The 21,898-nt window shown below is 37.5% G+C and overlaps 1 protein-coding gene across 9 annotated transcripts in view; it reads left to right on the top strand.

Moving 5' to 3' along the window:
• The window catches only part of LOC129743183 (uncharacterized), a 113,375-nt gene that overhangs the window by 43,611 nt on the left and 47,866 nt on the right, over positions 1 to 21,898 (top strand). The gene's annotated exons all lie outside the window — the stretch shown is intronic.

The raw sequence follows: 21,898 nt of genomic DNA, 5'->3' as shown, positions 1-21,898 counted from the left end.
CAACGACACTTTACCGGTAAATCGACCATATCCTTCAAACACGCTCTTATTTTGATCGACTATCTTCATAGCTTCCGATCGATGGATATTCAGCGAACTCGTGGAATCTGTAGCTGTCGCAAAAGACTCTGAGTTACAAAACTTTACATAACCCAACAATGGCTTGTTGGCGTTCGCTGACAACAGCGGAATACGGTCGATCTCAACCATTTGGAAAACTAATTCATATATTTTACCATTAGTTCGTTTCGATCAATACTAAAATTGGATATCCACCGAAACTAAGTAGACGAAGATTTGACGGGGTGATTTGGGTTTCTAGTGATCCAACAATTTTGTTCAGCCAATTTTTCCCGATAATACTTGTATTTGCTCCGGTGTCCAATTCACATTCGACTTCTAAATCTGCCAAAACTTGTCCTTCCGGAAGCGGAGTTTTCGTAATTTTTTTTAAATTTCCGCTTCATCTACACTATTCTCTGATTTTTTTTTCACTTTCCGTGGATGACTCAGCATGATAATCAATATTCGGTTAAATACCTTAACTCGACGCTTCTTCTTAAGGATCCTTTCTTCGGATTTACAAACACGTTCGAAGTGGTTTTTTCCCACTACAAGCAGTGCACTTCTTGCCGATCGCTGCACAAGCTTCTTTTACAAATTCTTGGCGGCCGCCACAAAATTTGCACTTCAAAAAATTGGAAGGGCTGTTAAATTGCAGCATTGTTTCAGTAGTGGTATGAACTGTGACGTCAAAGTCTTCTCAATATCAGTTTCGACTCCACCCGTTCCAAATATCGTACGTATGCTGTTTCGGCCAGCTGTCAAAACACTTTACAATATGACTAAACGCGCAATTTAACAGTTGAGATCACCCTACTTAACTCGCCTTGGTTCAGAGATCAATTCTACACGCTCCTTTTTTTTTAACTCAAAATTAAGTATGACCTAGGTTCAAAACATAGTTCGATTCTATGAACTTAAAGTTAAGTACCCTTTTTCCTCCTTGCGATGGTTTAAAACGGAGTTCGAACTGCGAACTCAAAATTGATTCCTTTTTTCCTTCGGCGTGGGAGCAAAGTTGAGTTCGACCTTTTGAACTAAAAATTGAACTCCCTTTGTTGGACTGAAAACTTAGTGAGTTCACTTCGAACCGGAACAGCACTCAAAGAACACGACGCAAAATTTTGTTGTTCCGGAACAATTACTGGAAGACATGCAGGAACTTCATAATGGAATGTCCATCGTGTCAGCGTAAAATTCTGTCCGTCATTGTCATCATGTGGTTAGCAGACATTACAGGAAACTTCCGGATGTTATTTACTTCTCGTGGGAAGTAACATCCGGAAGTTTTCTTTGACCGGAAGTGTCAAAACTTTCCACTCTGTAATCTGTAATTGCAATTGTACCGGAGCAGCAAAATCCTTTACAACAACCATCCTTTAATTCCCGAACCAGCCAAAGGCTGAGAGTCTCACTAATAAAGATATAAAAAAATAAGCAACCCTCAAATAAAAAGGATAAATTTGAGTTCGGCTGCCGAACTTAGTACAGTAATACCTCGATATAAAGCAATGAAATTTTTTTTTTCGCTGCTTTATATCGAAGTTACGTTATATCGAAACACTTCTGAAAATGGTTCTTTGGAGCATCGATAGTGATCGTAAATGTGAAAAAGTTGATTCTAAATTCTGTTTCTAGGGATTTAACACTAAACATACAGGCACTCTGAATATACCTATTTACACCGCCGGGGGTCAAATGACCTCTGGCACATTTTCCGCTAAAACTAAACTAACTACTTATTTTTCAACCAATTTTTACAAAATTTAAAGTTTTGGGAAGCTTGTAACGTGACTCAAATATATCATCAATCATGATCATGGATTTTAAAGTTATTCGACAAATCAATCATGGATTTAAAAGTTATTCGACGTCTAAGAAAAAAAATCAGAAAAAACATGCTTCGGGAAAAAGGCTGTAAGTCAGTTATTAGGAGCTCGACCAAAAATTCACTTAGTGCCTTGAAAAGCTGATGTTAGAAGCTATATGTTGCACATCTGTAAAAAAAATTAAAACATTTTAAGATCATTACCACGAAAAATGTAAAAAAGAGATGTTAAAATCGTATTTTTCAATGAATCAATTGCCAAAGCTGTTCCAGTCATAGTAGAACTTTTTTGAAAAGTTGATTTGAAAATTGACGTAATTTGTGATATTTTGGCATATTTAGATTTATAAAATAAGAAACACAGAATTTTTGACGGCTATTCAAAGGTCGCTGTATTTAGGAATTTTTTATCAATCTGAATTTTTTTAGACTATTCTTCGATTGTGTCTGAAGATTTAAATTTGACCCATTTGAAGCACCCCTCAACTGGAGAACCGATTTTTATTTTTCATTATCAAAAAATAAATTACATAGCGTTGGAAAGGTTATTTCTTGAATGTCATTTTCCATTAAAATATTTTCAGCTACCTTGTTTTAGAATTGAGTATGTTAACGTTGAAATTTAAAAATTTTAGTATGAAATTAAATTGATTTTTGCAAATATTCTTTATTTATAACATAGCTTTGTCAAAAATCTAGCTATGTCAAAAAAAAAATTACTGCAAAATGACGGTAAAAAAACCATCTTTTAAGCATGATATAAGATAAATAACAGTTACAGCATGTTTACGCTCTAGAATCGTTGATAAAGGTATATATTTTTAAGCGTTGTGACGTCACGAAAATTAACAGCGATTTGTTAGTTGTAATGAATCGATACTTTCCTGAAATTTTCATAAAATTTGATCAAATAGAAGAGCAGAAAATTGCGGCGTTGTAAAAAAAAACTGGAAAGTGGGAAAAGAGGCGCGTTGTGACGTCACGATTCCTTTTGCTTATATTTTGTTAACTATTTATTCTATACAAATACTTTTGGTTTCAAATTGTAGAGAATTAAATTTTGACCTTATAATATACGAATTTTAACTATGTGCGATATGACCTGTAAAACTTACATACAATATACCAAAAAATTGTTTTGCAAACGTTGTGACGTCACGCTGGAATGGGTCATTTCCATTATTTTTAATTATAACATCAATGATAAAAAAAATAGATTTTTAGAAACTTTAAGTCTGCAGTGGATCGTCTATTGTTGACTGCGAACCCTCCACATTGTTATCCTCGTCTGGATGATTAGGATGCAGGATACTTGAAACGATTTCGTCATCATTTAACGTCGCGTATTCAGCATCTTCTTCGTCGATCTCTTCGGTCTGACCAAGTTTCGCTGCAATTCTGTTCCACCTTTCTCTGAGAACAGACAGTGGTAACCTATCTTCGGTTTTCAGCTCATCTGCATTAACATGCGCAGAACAATTGTCTAAAACTAGAGCAGCTTTGATAGGTAAACCAGATTCTTCAAAAAACTTGGTGATTTTTGGCACAAACTGCTCAAAAAACCATTCTTTAAATAAAGTTCTGATCATCCAGGCATAGAAGTCTGTACATTGATTGATCAACTGTCAGCAATCATAGAAACTTATTTGAATAAAAGACTACATGCCCTAACCTCACATCAGCTTAAGCAACTTATCCGTAGGTGCAAATATAGTCATTAAGTTTTGAAATGGAGATACATGCTCTAGGCTCATTCGCTCTTTTTGTCTCTGAGAATTTACCGCATGGCTCATAAACTACATTATTATATTTTTATGACAAAAAAGTATTGAAATTAAACATATTTATTCAAATTAAAATTACTTTTTAAAGTTACGTAATATAGAGGCAAAAGTTGCATTATATTGGGTTACGTTATATCGAGGTTACTTTAAAAAGAGGTTGCTTTATATCGAGGTATTACTGTATTGAGTATGCCTATCAGAACTTAGTTTTGCGATTGACCAGTCGAACTCAAAGTTGAGGGCTGCCACTGTAGTGCTGTTTTGAACCAAAACTACTTAATTTTGAGTTTAAAAAAAGGAGCGTTTAGCAATGAGAAAAAAAGTTAGGCTCTTCACTTTTTTTCAATAAGTTGAAATTATTCTCATTTTTTAGTGAACGCAACGCCTGTTATGTGGTGAAACATTCGTATGGTGAAAGACATTTCAAGTAAGAGAGTAGAAATTCAAGCTACTTTGCGCCAAAAGCTATCGTTTCGCTCGATACATGTATGTTGTGAAGGATTCAATTATAACCATACTTTGAACTTCAAATGTCAATATTAAACCAATTAAACTATGATGTTTTTCCCCTGTTAATTGAAAAATAATTAGAAAAAAAACACCAGCTGATTGTCACTCCTTTATCGATCCAACATGTCATCCTACCAGGGGACCTAAACAGTTGTTGCAAAAACTCGCTCCGTCCCGTTCCAGGTAATGGATATTAAAAGCTAACAACTTCTCCAGGAGGAAGTCAGTAGCAGGTTAGTTGTGCAAAATGTTCATCCCACAATACCCGACACACTAACGACGACGGGACTACCAGTTAGAACCAAATGGCTTCCGAATATTGATGCATTTTATGACAAGCCGCCACCGGCCTGTTTACGAGCGATGCACATTTTAATTTAACGAATGCTCAGCAACGCCATCTTGCCATATTGCGTTGAGCAGTGTGCTAGGGAAAACAATAAACATCCAGTGCCAGTTCAGTGGATTGTCGGTTTCAATTTGTATCGAATCTAGTAAGCATTTGTTTTGATTATTCCATTTCCGAATTTATGAGCAGTGTTTCCAAATTCATCAGAAGCAGTGCTTTGGCAAGAATGACAGCTTGCTAGTAAATTTCTTTTTTAAAAATTAGTACCAGTCAGCCAAATATATTGGTTACAAATTTTTGAAACTGGCAACACTGCGAAAATATACAGAACAAAAAATACTGCTACTTGTACAGGAAAGTGCAGAAGAGGGGGGCTCTAACGTGGGCCATACTTTTTTTCTGTATATACGCTTACTTGGCAAATTGTATTACCCACCGGGTAGCACACCTCGAGGCATTGCGGAATTTTAAATATGCATAAACAATCCTGGTAAACAAATGTCAGCGAGTGGTGGACGCCGCCGCAGCCATCGGTAGCATTTGTTTGAAAATTGGACATATTTTTTAGCGTTTTTGGTCTCGCTGCACATTTCAACAGGAAAAAACAATGGTCCCCGGATGGTAAACAAAATAGTTGTGAGTAAAAGTTCATTGTTGGTATCACTTTCCCACACTTGGCAGGTTTTTGTTGATAACTCGAAAAGAGCTCGCACTGAACGATGGTGTTGGGTTAATTCAGAGGCACCTGTCAACACGTGGTTGAGGTAGGTCAAATTCTTCTTGACGATTTGTTTATATTTACTCATTTTAGAAGTCAAACAACGAAACCGTAAACGTGTTTTTCCATTTCAAACTGAGATATTTTCTGTTTTGGTAAAATGCTCCTGTGGGAATGGAATGAAACTCCACGAGAAGTTGAGCATATGCTTGAAAAAGCTAACTCAAAAATGTAACGCAATTAGAGAGCGGAAGAACGGAAGGTTTCGAGCGGAAAGTTTATCAACAATATCGGATCGGATGGCGCTTGCCCGTGTTCTTTTCGCTGCGCCATTCAGTTTGGATGATGTTTTGCAAATATGACACGTTTGAAAGTTTCCAATTCCATTTATGGCTGTTATTTTGTTGTTTTACCGTTCCAGTGGTTTGTAGCTAGATTGTTTACTAATTCCCATAGATGTTTTCTGGAAGGGTTCAAACAACAAAAGGATTAAAAAAAAACAAACAAAGAGGATTTGTTTATTGAAAAATCGATGAGTCGTGTTCCGGGGTTCCCGTTGGTTTTCGTTTAGATGAAAGCTAATTTATGCATGTTTCGATTGAATGTAGGCCTAAATTTGATACAAAGAATTCACGAAAAAAATTTGCAAATGTTTTCACGAACCATTACACTATTCGATGAATAATACACATCATATCATTATTGACAAAATGATACACCACGCCCCTATAAGAGAATAACCATGAAATCAAAATTTTCGCTGTTAACTAAATTTGATACACCTTTCTATTTCTAGTGAAGGTCTGCATGTTTGTGTTTTGGTTTTCAAGTCGTTTCGACTTATCATTTGACCTAAGTTATAACTGGATAACCGATAAAATAAAATCATCTCAATTTTCTTGATCACTTGATGGTATCCAACTGGGCATATTGTTCAGAAATTGTTTACTAGGAAATTTGTACAGCTAGGAGAATCAGAAATTTGACAACAAAAAATATTTTTTCAGCCAGACTTATTTTGGCTGGAGTCATTTATTTCCTAAAACCTAACAGGCAAGAAAACTTTTCAGGTTTGGAAGGTTTGTAGGCCGATCGAGGTCTTGCAGTCGTCGAGTTCTCTGAGCCATGGAGCAGTTTTCTAGCCACGTCGTCGAGGTCTTTAAGCCAGAGACAGTTTTTAGGGTGGTCGAGGTTCTAGGGTCGGCCCAGATTTTAAATCCGGTCGAGGTTTTAATGCTGGTCGTGATCTTTTGTCGGTCGACTTAGGACGGTCGAGTTCCTTAGTCCGGCCGAGGTCTTAAGGCCGATCGAGGTTGATCGAGATGTTAGGGCCAGTTGAGGTCTTGAGGCCGGTCGAGATCTTAAATTCGGTCGAGTATTTAAGACCGGTAGGGACCTTAAGGCCGGTCGAGGTCTTAAGAACGATTGAGATCTTAAGGCCAGTTGAGGTCTTAAGGACGATCGAGATCTTAAGGACCATCGAGATCTTAAGGCCAGTTAAGGTCTTAAGGACGATCAGGATTTTAAGGCCGGTCGAGGTCCTCAGGCCGGCCGAGATCGTCAGGCCAGTTGAGGTCTTATGGCCGATCGAGGTCTTTAGGCCGGTCGAAGTCTTTAGACCGGTCGAGGTTTTAAGATCGGTCGAGATCTTTAGGCCAGTCGAGGTCCTTGTTTTAGGTTGGTCGAGGTCTTAAGGCTGGTGAGATCTTAAGGCCGGTCGAGGTCTTAAGACCGGTCCAGATCTTAAGGCGAGTCGAGGTCTTCACGTCGGTTGAGGTCTCATGGCCAGTCGAGGTTTTATGGCTTGTTGAGATCTTAAGGTCGATCGAGATCTTAAGGCCAAGTGAGGTCGAGGTCTTTAGACCGGTTGAGGTCTTAAGGTCGGTCGAGGTCCTTAGGCAGGTCGAAATCTCAAGGCCAGTTGAGGTCTTAAGGACGATCGAGATCATGAGGCCGGTCGAGGTCCTTAGGCCGGTCGAGGTCTAGGCCGGTCGAAGTCTTTAGAGCGGTCGAAGTTTTAAGACCAGTCGAAATCTTTAGGCCAGTTGAGGTCTTTACACTGGCCGAGGTCTTAAGGTCGATGGAGATCTTAAGGCCGGTTGAGGTCTTAAAGTTGGTCGTCATTTTTAAGGCCAGTCGAGGTCATAAGGCCAGTCGATGGTTTAGGTCGGTCGAGGTCTTAAGGCCGGTGAGATCTTAAAGCCGGTCGGGGTCTTTAGACCAGTCCAGACCTTAGACCGTCGATCGAGATCTTAAGGCGAGTTGAGATCGAGATCTTTAGACCGGTCGAACCTTAAGGCCAGTTTAGGTCTTAAGAGCAGTCGAGATTTTAAGGACGGTTGAGGTCTTTTGGTCGGTCGAGGTTTTAAGGTCGACCGAGATCTTAAAGCCAGTTGAGGTCTTGAGGCCGGTCGAGATCTTAAAGCCGGTCGAGATCTTAAAGCCGGTCGAGATCTTAAAGCCGGTCGAGATCTTAAAGTCGGTCGAGATCTTAAAGTCGGCCGAGGCTTCAGACCGGTCGAGATACTTAGACCGATCTAGCTCTTATAGCCGGTCGAGGTCTTAAGGTCGGTTGAGATTTTAAAGGCTAGTCGATGTCTTAAGGCCAGTCGATATTTTAGATCGGTCGAGCTCTTGAGGCCAGTCGAGTTAATAAGACCAGTCAAGTTCTCTAGGCAAGTCAAGGTCATTTCACTGATAAGGTCATTTTACCAGTCAAGTTATTTAAACCATTCGCAGCTTTCGAATTCTTCAGAGGGTCAGAGATCAAGACAATCTTGAGTTCCAAAAAAAAAAATGAGAACTCCATGTTGCGTGGGAGCTCAAAGATTGAGTTTGTAGTTTGAGCGTGTAGAGGAAAAAGCGGTAAACGTCAGCTGGAAAAAATAATGGAAATTTGATTGTATTTCGAAATCTCGTTGTTACGTGTTGGAGCGTTTTTTTTCAATCTTTCAAATTGAATCGGATTTAAGTTGAGTTAAATCGTAAAACTAGAATTGTCTAGCCTTGATATTTTTTCTACTCTTCGAGTAAGTTTCTCTTGTAAACATGCAATTGCTTGTATCCATGCGATTGTTTTCTTGGGAATCTACGAATCATCAGCTTAAAAAATTACACATTCACGTAAGAGTTCCGGATATGCCAACAACTTCTTAGAAAGCGATTTTGAGACATTTTTTAATTAAAAAGGAATGCTTTTTAAATATTTTTTCTCCTGCGATTAAAGCATCTGATTATTCAAATGTCAGTCGTGTTTTTCCGCGCACGACCTTGCACGCTGCATTTAGCAATTTTACCAGCTGGTGGAAGCATTGCGTAGCGAGAGCCATTTTTGGCACCGGATAGCCGCTTTGTAAACCCAAGTATTTATATACATAGAAAAGGCGACAATTTGCCTTTGTTTATTTACTCTCACACCCTGCACAGCCGCGAAAAACGTTGTTGATTCAGTCGAACCACTCCAGCGGAAAACTGTTTGTTGTCGAATTATGTTGATTCTTCACGCTCAACTATGTTCAAACGCAAAACAAAACATCCGCGCGACGTTTTATTGTTATGGGGTTGTTATTGTTTGGAACAGTGACAAAATTGCATTTGTTTTGTCAATTTTTAAATTTTTTGTATTGTCTTATTTTATCAATAAAATTGATTCTTCCTTCGGGGTACATTAAATCTACATGAGCGATAAAAAGAAATATCAATAGCCATTCCCACAAAAAGCGCTGATAAGACCGACACTTCAAAATTAATCGAATCGACTACTTCCCGACGTAATCCAAAACAAACAAACAAACAGCACTGATAACCAAAAAGAGTGTTTCGTAGATGTACATTAGGGTGACAATGGATGCATGGGAAAAATTTCATGATCGAACTTTTAAAACCGACCATATATACTTTGTAGATTGGCCCAAAAAACTGACCTGTGCTAAATTTTAGCTTAAACGGCCTCAAAGCGCTCAAATTTTCGAGTGTTTTTGATTAACCCTCATAAATTACCAAATAACTTAGAAATGCATGAAACGTCGAAATCTGGTGTTGTAGTAAAAACATTTTTTTTGTCGAAAATCGACTTGAAAATTTTTAAAATCATCAAACGGGGGACCAAAGAAAATTCGGAAAACCAAAATTTTAATTTTGAGCCAAATGATTTAAAAATGCATGAAACGTTAAGATCTGGAGTTATCTCGAAAAAAAATTTGGCCAAAAATCAACTTTCTGGGACTTTCTGGGTCAGTTTTCCGAAAAAAGTCGCAGATAGTCGATTTTTAACCAATTTTTTTTTTTCGAGATAACACCAGGTTTCAACGTTTCATGCATTTCTAAATCATTTGGCATCAAAATTAAAATTTGATTGAATTTGGTCAATTCGCAAATGAACAAAGATGGTGATAAACACGGTACAAATGCTAACATCATCACACGCTAAACCTGAGTACTTCCCCGGATAGGGAATATGATAAGTGGAGAGTGCGACAATAGCAATCGCTAATGAATTGTTTAGTTATGTAATGACTAGGCTGACGAAATATGAATAAAGATAACTCTATTCCCACACAAACCTGCGTTGATTACTCGTACTTCATGACACCAGATCTCGACGTATCATGCATTTCTAAATAATTTGGCATCAAAATTAAAGTTTCGATTCTTCTGCTTTTCGGTCCCCCCTTTCGTGGTTTTTGGGGGTTCAAAACCGAAATTTTGAGCGCTTTAAGGCACCCCTAAATCATGTCCGATTGCGATGAAATTTTGCACTGGTCATTTTTTTTGGGCCAATCTACAAAATTAATATACAAAACGTCCATTGCCACCCTAAATTATACATACATTCCAAAGATCTCATGCCGTCGAGATTTGTACCATTACTCTATAGCTGGACAATTGAAAACATTCGATTGTTGTTCGTGACGACACCCTCGACATGAAGAGAACAAAATATGAAAATGTGATTAAGAAATTTTATCAGCACGAAATGAACCAGTTGCACACACTTATGTATGGATGTGGTGTGGAAAAGCGATCCCGACTCTAGTCACGTTTTGCCTCGTGCGAAATTGTACCCGTGACATGGATGGCAGAAATGTGTTGTTGTTCTTTTGTAATGCTTTATGACTAATGTGCTGCTCCTGCTTGCATGTCTTATGGCTAACCTCCGATAGAGAGACGGTTATTTTTGTTCACAACACAATTGTTAACGATCGCTGCAAATGACTTAGAGCATTGGGGCATAATGGACACACTTTTATTGGTAATTTGAACAACAGCAAAAATTTACTGTCAAAAAACAAATTTCGATATGACATTCATGGACCTTGAGGTTATCCTTTAGGAGCACTTCTTTTCATTATTATTTAAGTACCTGTTGATCTTTATTTAACTTCGTATCTCATAATATTTGTCTTTTCATTTGCTTAATTGACCTTATAATCAGACTAATCAATTTTCTGCCGCTCTAGAAAAGCATGGAAATAACACCTCTCCCCTAACCCATTCCATTTTGCGAAAACGTCAGCTCCCGTTCGTTCACTCGCCGGCCGCATGGTCAAGGTTTATATTTGTACAACGCTCAAGGGACACGGGACGCATCATCGGTACGCCGCCGGACCATCCGGTCGCGACCGGCTCGTTTATTTATCAACACGGACGGATGGTTTGCCAGCGTAAACACAGCCGAGCCGAGCCGGCTTTTTCCATCACCTAGTCGTTGCTTTTCATTTCCCTAAGGGCGCAATCTTAACACATTTGACGTTGCGATGTTGGCATCTAATTAACAACATTCGGTTCTTTCAGTTTATTGGATTAATTTTTTGCAATAAAGGTCAACGAATACACATGTACGATCAACATTTGCCAAACCTTAAACTCATCTATGTATCTATCGATTTTATTCACTCTATGAAATCATGCATCGTTCCACATTTACATCATCTTGTTCTTTTCTTCAACTTTTTCTACCTGAACTATGGCGACTTCATGGGCCCAAAGTGTCAAATCACTCGTTCAGGCGTATTGTTCTGGCGGTTTTTCTGGAACGAACAAGTCTCACTGAACCACCCTTAGCTTCGAAAAGGCGCTGGAGGCCATCGCCATGCTGCTGGCTTTAACTTCAATTATGCGCACCAAAAACATCAGGTATCATCTGCATCGAAGGTGATCTTACCAAGGGCCGAGCCATAGTTGTTTCAACCTCTTTTCCGCACCAGTCATCCTATAGTAAGAATCATAAGTAAGCAGTTCAAGTGGCCTGTGTTAGAGACTCTCGAGGCCAGTATAAGAGGCCCAGAATGAGCAGGTCAGAGGCCGTAGTCAGATTGTTTCGAAGAACACTTTATTGTCCTTAGGTTAAGTAAAAATACAGTCCACTTAGTCTAGTTTGTAATGTTGTTAATGAGTCAGTGAGACACCGTAGAGGGCGATCCTGAACATTTGGTCCTTCGAGCCGGATTAATGAACAGCCGTACGATCGATAAGCATAAGAGTAAGATATAGAGTAAGTTATGAGTCAGCGGTCCGTGGGACCATGTCAGAGGCCAGGATAGCCAATGTTAGATGCCTTCCAGAGGCATTTCGGCCATTTTTAGTTAGAAGCTAAGAAGTAAATGTAGCATTAGTTCAGGAAACAGCCCCTGAGGGGTTTTGCGATAGCATGAGAATTTCTTTGTCGAATTAAGAACCGCTTTTATTACAAAGCTAAGGCACTTAGGCCTCTGACATGCCTCTTGTAGTCCTCTAACACTGGTCATCGTGGCCTCTGACATGGTCCCAAGGACCGCTTACTCTGAACCTTATTCGATGATGGCTGATCGGGGAAAGAGATCGAACAAGGACCAACTTTGGCTCGACCCTGGCCTGGGTCGGATCGTCTTCGGTACCGAAGCCAGCAGCATGGCGAAGCTTCTACTAGACCGTTTTTGGAGCTTAGGGTGGTTCAGGTAAATCTTTTCGTTCCAAAGCAACATTTGAATAATCGAAGTCACTGTAGATACACAAAGGATAGACATTATCTTGAAAAGTTTTAAGTTTGTAGATACATCCAGATGGCTTGTTATGAAGTTTAATCTTTTAATTGCACCATAAATTTTACAAGATTGGGCATTAAAATATCGGTTCCAGGAGAAATATTTGTCAAAAATAATACCTAAATTTCCAGCAAAATCAACAAAATTAACTACAGTGTTATTCGGAAAAAGGGACGAGTGAACTGAAGAAGTTGGCTTGACTTCCAAAGAGCAAGGCTTTCGTTTTAAGAGATTGATCGGTAAAATGTTTTAATTAGACCAGTCGATAGCTTAGCAAGATCATGATTTAATTTAGCGTAAAAATCATTCAAATAACAAATTCATATTTGCGCAGATATACTTGTACAATAATCCGTAAAAAGATGTATCGAGCAGTGTTCTAGCACAGATGGAAGGTCGGTAATGGATAGCGTAAAAAATAGGGGTCTTAAAATTGAACCTTGAGGAACACCCGATTCGATGGCAGCCAAACAAGAAAAGCTGCCTCTGAAAAGGACAGATTGTGAACGACTTTCCAGGTATGATTGTATCAATTTAACAGTAGAATTAGAAAAAAATATACTTTGAAATCAATTTATTGATAAATCAAATATGTGAAACACGAACAAACGCTTTTGCAAAATCAATCATCCAAAGTGAAGCGATTCTTTTTTTATCCAAAGCATGTGTACCTGTACAATATCATTATGGACTGTACTGTGTGAAGAGCGAAACCCAGATTGAAATTCGTATGATAAATGATAAACTGATTTCAGTGTTCTGTAATTTGACGTTTACTTAAGTAGTTTTTCAAAAAAATTTCGAAGTTTCACTCAGAATACTAATGGTTTTATAATTTGACAAGTCAAAAGATTAAACCTTTTTGGGATTGGAATAATTTTTGTTTTTTTTTTTCATTGATAGAGGAATTACGATGTTCTAATTATGGCTGAGTGTTGATAGAATGTATGACAAGACTATTTTTATAAGTTTAATAGACATTTCATCAACTTCTACAGCATTCTATTGCATAGGCAGAACTAACTGAACTAGTTGGTTACTATTATTTCGATTGAAGTTTGAAGTTAAATAATCATTTAATTCATTAGCAGAAAAGTTAGAAACAGCCAAATTACCTTCCAAATTGGTCAACTCAAACTTTTTGAAATTATTCCAAAAAATCCTTGGAGTGCTTCCATGAGTTGTAGCCAAATTTCTATAGATTATCGCGTGGTATTTTTTAAGGTTAAACCGTCCCTTTTTTACTACATCTTTTATACTTAATGGGAAAATAGACTCGTGAATTTCTAACAACAAATTATTAAAACATCCACAAGAATATCAGTATCTTCTATGCTTTGAAACCAGGTCCAATTAACTTCAGTGAGCGCATTTGGAAGTGCATTTACCTTAAAGTTTTTGTAATTGCGAAACTAAAAGCTTCTGGCTCAACAATATACGAGAAATTCATCGATGAGAAAATCAAATCGTGATAACAAAATTTGACTGAAACGATCATTGAATCGGAAAAAAGTAAATCAAGCAAAGCACTTCCGGTGTTATGGAAGTACAGTTGGTTCGTTATTAAAACAGCACAAAAAGTTCTTAAACTTTTGAATCCTTCCTGATTGCTTAACCCTTCAAAGCTGTTCGCAAAATATCAGCTTCGGGTAAATTTTACCTGTAAGGAGTGTATTCGAAAAAAATGCAACACTTTGTTTTGTGAATAACTTTTTAATGCATGGATGAAAATTGATGAAATTTTCAGAGAAGCTACCTGGTAATGTAATGTATAAGTGTACAAAATTTGGTGACAATCGGTCAAGTGGTTTTTGAGATAGCGTCAAATACTGAAGTTCATTGATAAAATTTTTTGGGCAGGATCGAGAAAAATCCAGCAAAGTCCCATTGGGAGACCCAAAAACAGCTGGAAATCAACTATGCGACCAAAATTCACAAGGTAGATCGTTTAAGAAGTCCTAGATGATCCAATAGTGAGCTTAAATTTAAATAAAAGTGATGATTATTGATTCCATGAAGTTAAGAAATGAGGAAGCCCAATCCAAAAATATCAATAGAGGAAGTGATAAAAATGATATTTTTTTCTGACTAGTTTGTTTAGCAGGCCTGACTTCATTTCCACAAGGTAGATAAGCTGCCTACCGTTAAAATGAAAAAAAAAAATAGGGCGGTCAAACTGTGCGCAAAATATTTGGACTGCTAGTGGGAAGATATGTATTTTGGAAAAAATCGTAATGAACAGCAAATGAACTCTTTAGCGGTCATCTTGCAGATTTCAAACCAGGAACTTTTTGTTGACAAATCTCGCCTGTATTTCCCGGAGATAAACAAGGAGAAAACATTGAGAAATTTAAAGTCTGTTCTGTAAAGTTTGCGCATATATTACACGACTTAAGCCTAAGATCACTATGGTCCAACTTGGCTTAGTTTCTACTTGCTCCAATGAACAACGACCTGACAAGTTTCGACCAAAACATTGGCTCGTTGAACATCTACCAGTTGACAGAAACCAGTTGAAACCGATTTCTACCAACAGCACTTGGAAGCCAATAAGAAATCACTTGATCCTTACGTGAAATTCACATAGTTGTATGCTGTTAAATCAAATTCACATCTGATTTATGTGAAAATCCAATAATCCGCTGAGTATAGATGGAGTTGGTGTATTCTATATGATGTTCACGTAACTCTCAAGAGCTCATTCAATTAAAATCTATGTGAAAGAGAACTGTTTTGAATATGGCGCGGTCCAACAGTTGGTGCTGTCAAGAAGACAAATTACGAATGATGGGGACGCTGGTTTTTTGTAAGTATTAAACAAATTGATGTGTATTCGTTTTTTCTTTGGTATTTAAACAGGATTCGGAATTGAAGCAACTAGGATGGCAAGAAGGCAACCCAAATGCCAATTTCGCGAGAATTTTTTGTGTTTATTCAAGTGAAGTGTTAAAAGTGTTAATTCAAAAGTGAAAATAAAAAAATGCACCTTTATTTGGATAAAATAAGTTTTTTCCGCAAAATCCACATAGTTTTTTATATAAAAGATACGAAAAATAAACTTACTACCTTCATATTTCATTTCGATGAAATCTACGTGAATCTCATGTAGTAGAACGAATCCCTTTTCACATTCGATCTACTTTATTTTTACGTACAACTCATATGAAAATTACGTGAAATCTGCTTGGTGTGCGAGCTCTGTTTGCTACCCTGAAATTCACGTAGGTTTCACGTGATTTTCATGGTGGCAAAAATCCATGTACATTTTCACGTAGCGTTCACGTGAAGAATTTTTTTCGGTGTAGTACTTGAGGATGCTAACGATGCAATTGGGGCAATGCCTACTTCTTCTCAACTTTTGATATTTCTAACAGGACACGAAATCAGGCCCTTCACAAATAGCAACTAGTAATTCACAAAAAAAGATAAATATTTTACAATTTGCCAGTGGCGGCGCCGGAATAGCAACAACACAACAAATTCTTCACAACACACAAACGCTTGTAACGTTTTCCGTGCGACTACCGGAAATTTGTATTAAACAGCTGAGTTTAATCTGCGCTCGCACTCCCTGCTCCCTGTAGACAGATCAATTGAGCATTCACACCGATTCAAATTTATTCACAAGTCGCTCCACCGCCTTCTTCCGCCTTCAAAAAGAATCACACACCCGCTCCTGGATAGGAAATTCCACGGCCGTCTGGTCGTTAGAGGTTCCCGTTTGGAGGCACGGGAAGAAGTGTACACACTCCAAGTCAAAAGCCGGGGAGCTGAAGGCGGATCAACAAGCACAAACAAGAAATGCAATTCAGCAAAACGATTGGCACCGATCGAAGTGTTAGAAGTTAGGAGGATAACTAAAAAGGTGGGACCATCCTGTACTAAACTAAGAGAGAGAAAAAACACACGTCGTGTGGGATGTGGTTTTCCCTGCGCGTGCCATCTAGGGTGCGGACATCGTTTTCTACCCAAACTCGAATTGCCTGACGGTGACTTATTAGCCGAACCAGGGACGGTTTTTTTTTGTTATTTTTTCTTAAAACACTCTATAAGATTTGTCTACTATTCAAGTGTCATAAATTCTACAAATGATTTACTTTTTGTTTCGTTTCTTCTCTTCTCAGGTAATGACAAATTTACGCTGATGGTAGTCTGTCTTCGAGCAAGACTCTTGGCATGTAAGTAACTCCCGCTTTGTCCAAAATGGCTTAACCGGATGACCTAGATTCGAGTTCGCAAACGACGAACTCCCCCGCCAATTTAGGGGATCTCCTTGTTTTGCCTCTTCAACGGCCCCGGCCGGCGAGGAGAGTGTATTGTGATTAAACGAGACACCCCTCGACCGGGCGGTTGACTGACAGCCGAGGGACATCACGAACGCCTGTCGGAATTAATGAAACATAAACAAATCGTCAAGTTCCGATGATGACGGACATGAGGTACCGACTGATGGTTCACAAGATGGTTTTCTAAGCGCAAAATTTCGGGGTCATTTCTTTCCATGACGATGCTCCCGATATGTCTAGAAACTTTAGAAACGGACCATCTTTCCGTAATCCATCTCTCGATCACAACGACGACGCACGTCGGGTATTGAAGAATGTGAGGACATTTCACCGGCCACCGATGAGTGCAATCACTTCGAACAACAAGTAGGTACGTGTTAATTTGACAGCTACTACGAGATACTTTCACTGAGGGGCTCAAACTTAGAGTGTTTAATTTTTTTTAACACTAAACGTACCGGGGGCGGTCAAATGACGGTTTTTAAACTTTGAGGATGATTACGCCTTATATAATTTTTTTTTCGCCAATTTAACGACAGGACTATTTTTATTTTCAAAATGCTAGTATTTTTGCGTTTTTAAATTTTTTCTAAGTGTTGTGGTTTTCGAATAACGCATGTGGTATACCTATTCATACCGCGAGCGGTCAAATGACGGTTTGCACTATTTTTGCTAAAACTTTCTTGTTTCTCAACCGATTTCTTTAAAGTTTATAGTTTTGAAAAGCCTATAATGTGACTCAAATATGTTTCTCAGACAGTTTTCAGCTACAATCACTAATTTCAAAGTTATTTTAAGTCCAAAAATTTTTTTATGAAAAAACATGATTGATTGGAAAGTACAGGTTTTACACAACTTTTTTACATTTTTTGTGGGCATGATCTTAAAAAAAAATTGATAAAAATTTTTGTATGTGCAGTATATAGCTTCTAACTTCAGCTTTCTCAGGCACTAAGTGAAATTTTTTTCGAGCATTATATAACTGATTTGTAGCAATTTTCCTGAAGCATGTTTTTTCATAAAAAAAATTTTTGGACTTAAAATAACTTTGAAATTAGTGATTGTAGCTGAAAACTGTCTGAGAAACATATTTGAGTCACATTATAGGCTTTTCAAAACTATAAACTTTAAAGAAATCGGTTGAGAAACAAGAAAGTTTTAGCGAAAACAGTGTAAACCGCCATTTGACCGCTCGCGGTATGAATAAGTATATACAAAGTGTCGGTATGTTTAGTGTTAAATTGATCCTCAAGGTAGAATATTGTGAGTAACAAAGCATGAAGGCCATGTGCTGCAAAGAAACGAGTTTATTTTTGATTAAATAAAATTAAAAAAATATACTAATGGTAAAAATAATTCGAAACACCTTTTCTTGGTATACCAGATATCTTATTTATTGCGTTTAAGTCTAGACGACTTAACGCAATGAACCAATCCACTGAGCTTAGCGCTCTTGGCTACACCTCGGAGTATCTTCAATCGATGGTAAAATTGTAAAAAATGGTCATCATTATTGACACTGCACACATATATGGGCCTTAACACCACAGACAAACGAACCCGGACACTCAAAATGTTGTCTCATCACAAAACACAGGCAACGGAATCAATTTATCGCAGAGAAGCTTAAAGGGGGAAAGACCTGAGCAAGTTTTTGAAGAGACTCAGGAGAACTACTGAAATAATTCAGAAGAATTCTTGAAGGAATTAAGGAAATTTCCTGAAGGAACACAGAAAAATTCCCTCCTTCGAAGAGTTCCTAAATGAAATCTTAAGAGTTTTCGAAGGAAAACAGAAGAGTTCCTGAGAAGGCTCGTAGAATTTTCTGCGAAAGCTCATAAGAGTTCTTGAATAGTCTGAAATCCATATAAGGATCTTGGATAGATTTTTGCAAAATAAGTATTTTATATCAGATTTTCTAATTTTTAGCCTGGAAAACATCGATTAGATCGATTTACTTAAGATTCGGTCTTTTCATCAATTTCCATCCATGCATTCAAAAGTTATTCACAAAACAAAGTGTTTCATTTTATTCGAATACACTCCTTAGGCAATATCAGTACTAAAATTAGATTGGCTTTTGTGGAATTTTGTCTCTGATTTTAATTAATTGAGAACCTACACTGGAGCGTTTCGAAGCTCCATAGGTAGATTGTTTGAAACATTGTATGCTATTTTTTTTAACAAAATGTAACTTCCCCTTGTTGAAAATGGTAAAAATAGATCCACCAGAGATCGATCCTCATGCTCCGAATTTTTAGGTGGATCGATCCAAAACCGTTCATCTGAATCTGAATCTGGAGATAATTTTTTTCCCGGAGATCGAACAGCCTAGTGCAGTTCCCGGAGGGAATCAGTTTTCTGAAGTGGCTTGAAAGGACTTGGCGGAGAACATTAAGCGAAGTTGCTGATTTTTCCCAAAAACTTTTCACGTTTAAAATTTTGAGTGATTAAAAAAATTCAAGGTTTTATTACGCGACCCCCGACCAGAAAAAATCGAAAAAAGGTTTTTTCCCCGAAAAATTTTCAAGTTTAAAATTTTGAGTGATTCAAAAAGACCAGAAGAAATCGACCAAAAGATTTTTGCCCCAAAAATTATCAAGTTTAAAATTTTGAGTTACTAAAAAAATTCAAGGTTTTTTACGCGACCCCGACCAGAAAAAATTGAAAAAAAAAGATTTTTTCCCGAAAAATTTTCAAAGTTCAAATTTTGAGTTATTCTAAAAATTCAAGGTTTTTTATGCGACCTCCGACCAGAAAAAAATCGAAAAAAATTATTTTTTCCAGAAAAAGTATTTAGACAGCATTTGAAAGTGTCCGGTCATGAAAGGAACCGCAATGGCACTAAAATATTATAATCAAGAATTATAACGGCGATAAAAATCTGATAGTAAGGAATTCTCAAAAGTTCCAAGAGGAAATCAGAAAGTGTATTGAGAAGAGTTTCTAAAAACCGACTGAAAAGAATATCCGGAGGCAGGAGGAGTTTATAAAGTTATTCAGAAAAGTTTCTCTGGTGACTTCGCAAAGATCCTCACAGTTAACGATAATTACCGAGTTCTGTATTTATTTTACCGGATTCCTAACAAGTGGAAATCGGTTATCTGTTCAGTAGTTTTTTTCATGGCCGACAAGTGACAGCTGTCAAATAAAACGGAACTTTTTCAGTAAAAAAATCACCGACCATATCTTAGGTCTTAGATCATCTGTCAACATTTTGACAGATGGAAACCGAAATGCCTGTAATTATTACCCAAAGGCTGGTAATGTATAACCGGAAAACTATAAAAGCTCGGTAATATATATCGAACAACCGGTAGAGTTTACCGAAATACCTGGATTTTTTACCGAAATACCTGAAATTATTATCGAAATATCTACCGAAATACCGTGATTTTCGGTAATATTTACCGAACAACCGGTGATTTTTACCGAAATATCGGTAATTATTATCGAGTCTCTGGAAGTTTTTACCGAAAAATTGGTATTTTGAAAAAAAATTGAAATTATTACCGAAATGTCGGTCATATTTATCGAAAGCTGTAAAATTTTCTGTAATTTCTACCGAACACCGTTTCGGCTTATGATGCATAATGTATCACATGAGACGATTCGAGTCTCGAATCATAGCACCATATGCTGAAATTACCGAACGTTTTACGGTTTTCGGTAAAAATGACTGAAAATTTTACATTTATCGGTTTATTTTGCCAGCATTTTCGGTATTTTTATTACCGATAAAAAAAATTGTTCACACGATTCTTACCGAACTTCGTTAAGTTAAGAATCGTTTAACGAAGTTCGGTAGAAAACAGACGTCAAAGTCATTAATTACCGATGTTTTTCCCAATTACAGAACTAGTTCGGTAAAATAAACTAGCGAACTCGGTAATTTGAATTAACTGTGTGAGAGACCGTGGAGAATCCCGCTAGTGACCAAGAACTCTTTAAAGAACTTAGAAGATTTTCTGATATGAATCAGAAGAGTTCCTAAAGAGAATCAGGGACTCTTTCTAAAAATGCTCACAGATTTTTTATTGTAACACATTTTTAGAAGGGTTCTTTAAGGAAATTAAAGGAGTTTTTGGAAGGAATTAAGATGATTCTACTGTTAAAATCCTCCCTAAATAAAACGTATAAGAATAAGAGCAAGGAATTGAGAGAAATTCTTGAAGTTGCAGACTCATAAGAGTTTCTAATAAGTTCCTGAAGAAACTCACAAAGTTTTTCGAAAGAATCTAGCGAGAGATCTTCAAGAGGAACCAAAAATCTTTCTTGCAAGGACTCAGAAGAGTTGCTGAAGCGAGGAAAGAAGTAATCAGATGAGATTGATTGATTGAAGTGCGTTTATTTGGGAGGTTGCCGTGCGCCAAGCGATTAAGCACCCCTATAATCAGATGAGAACCTTGGAGGACTATTAAGAGTACCTTGAGGGATGAAACCTTTTAATAATGTCAAATGCTCCGAAGATGTATGATCAATTGACTGTCAGACAGAGTACGTGACACTGATAGTGACAGAAACATACGATTAGTGGTTATCTACAACATTGAGATCTAGCGCCCAAAAAAAAAAGGTCACCACCTTCAAAACTAAGCTATCCAGACATTTCCAGACATTTTTTTCAAAATCTTCCAGACTTTTTCGAAAAACAGTTGACAACCCTGTTAGTCAGTCCGGATCAATCGCTGCGGTGTAATCATCGTGGAGTTCGGTCGTTGCGAGTGTAATTCAGCAGAGAGGAAAGTCGAAAAATGTTCATTGAAGAACTCTGATGAGCAAAAATTATCCATTACAAGATTCGGAACTCTAGCGAAAATCGCCGGACAAAATCAAAAAGCGCCACCATCAAATGCTGCGGCAGAAATGCAACTATTTAGTAAAACACGCAAAGGAAAAAAAAACAATTTATATTACACGGTTGGAAATAACTAGCAGTTTGAGGGTTCATTTGCACGACAAACACACTGAGGTCTTTCTCTACTGGTTTTGGCACGGTTTTTCGGTATAGGAGTCTTCAATCGCTATTCAAAGCTTTTTTTTTCCTTGGGGCTGTTCAGATACCACTTGCGTGAAAATTTGGCAAACCCCTACCCCCATCCCCGGATGTGCACGTGGACAGATTTGATTTTTTTTTCAAATCTAATTTGAGAGTTGGAATACACTATTTTTTTGCTTTTTTGTTATTGAATTGGCTGATTTGGAAAAAAAACTAATTAGCACTTCCTGATATAAAATAATTTTAAAAGTTTTAAATTTCTAAATTATCATATTTATCACATGCTTTCAAGTGGCTACTAGTTGTTTAAACTTAACCTGCAAATTTAAGATTTTGATT

The sequence above is a fragment of the Uranotaenia lowii genome, chromosome 1 (genome assembly GCF_029784155.1).
Source record: "Uranotaenia lowii strain MFRU-FL chromosome 1, ASM2978415v1, whole genome shotgun sequence".
NCBI lineage: Eukaryota > Metazoa > Arthropoda > Insecta > Diptera > Culicidae > Uranotaenia > Uranotaenia lowii.
This window is presented reverse-complemented; position numbering and strand designations above follow the sequence as displayed.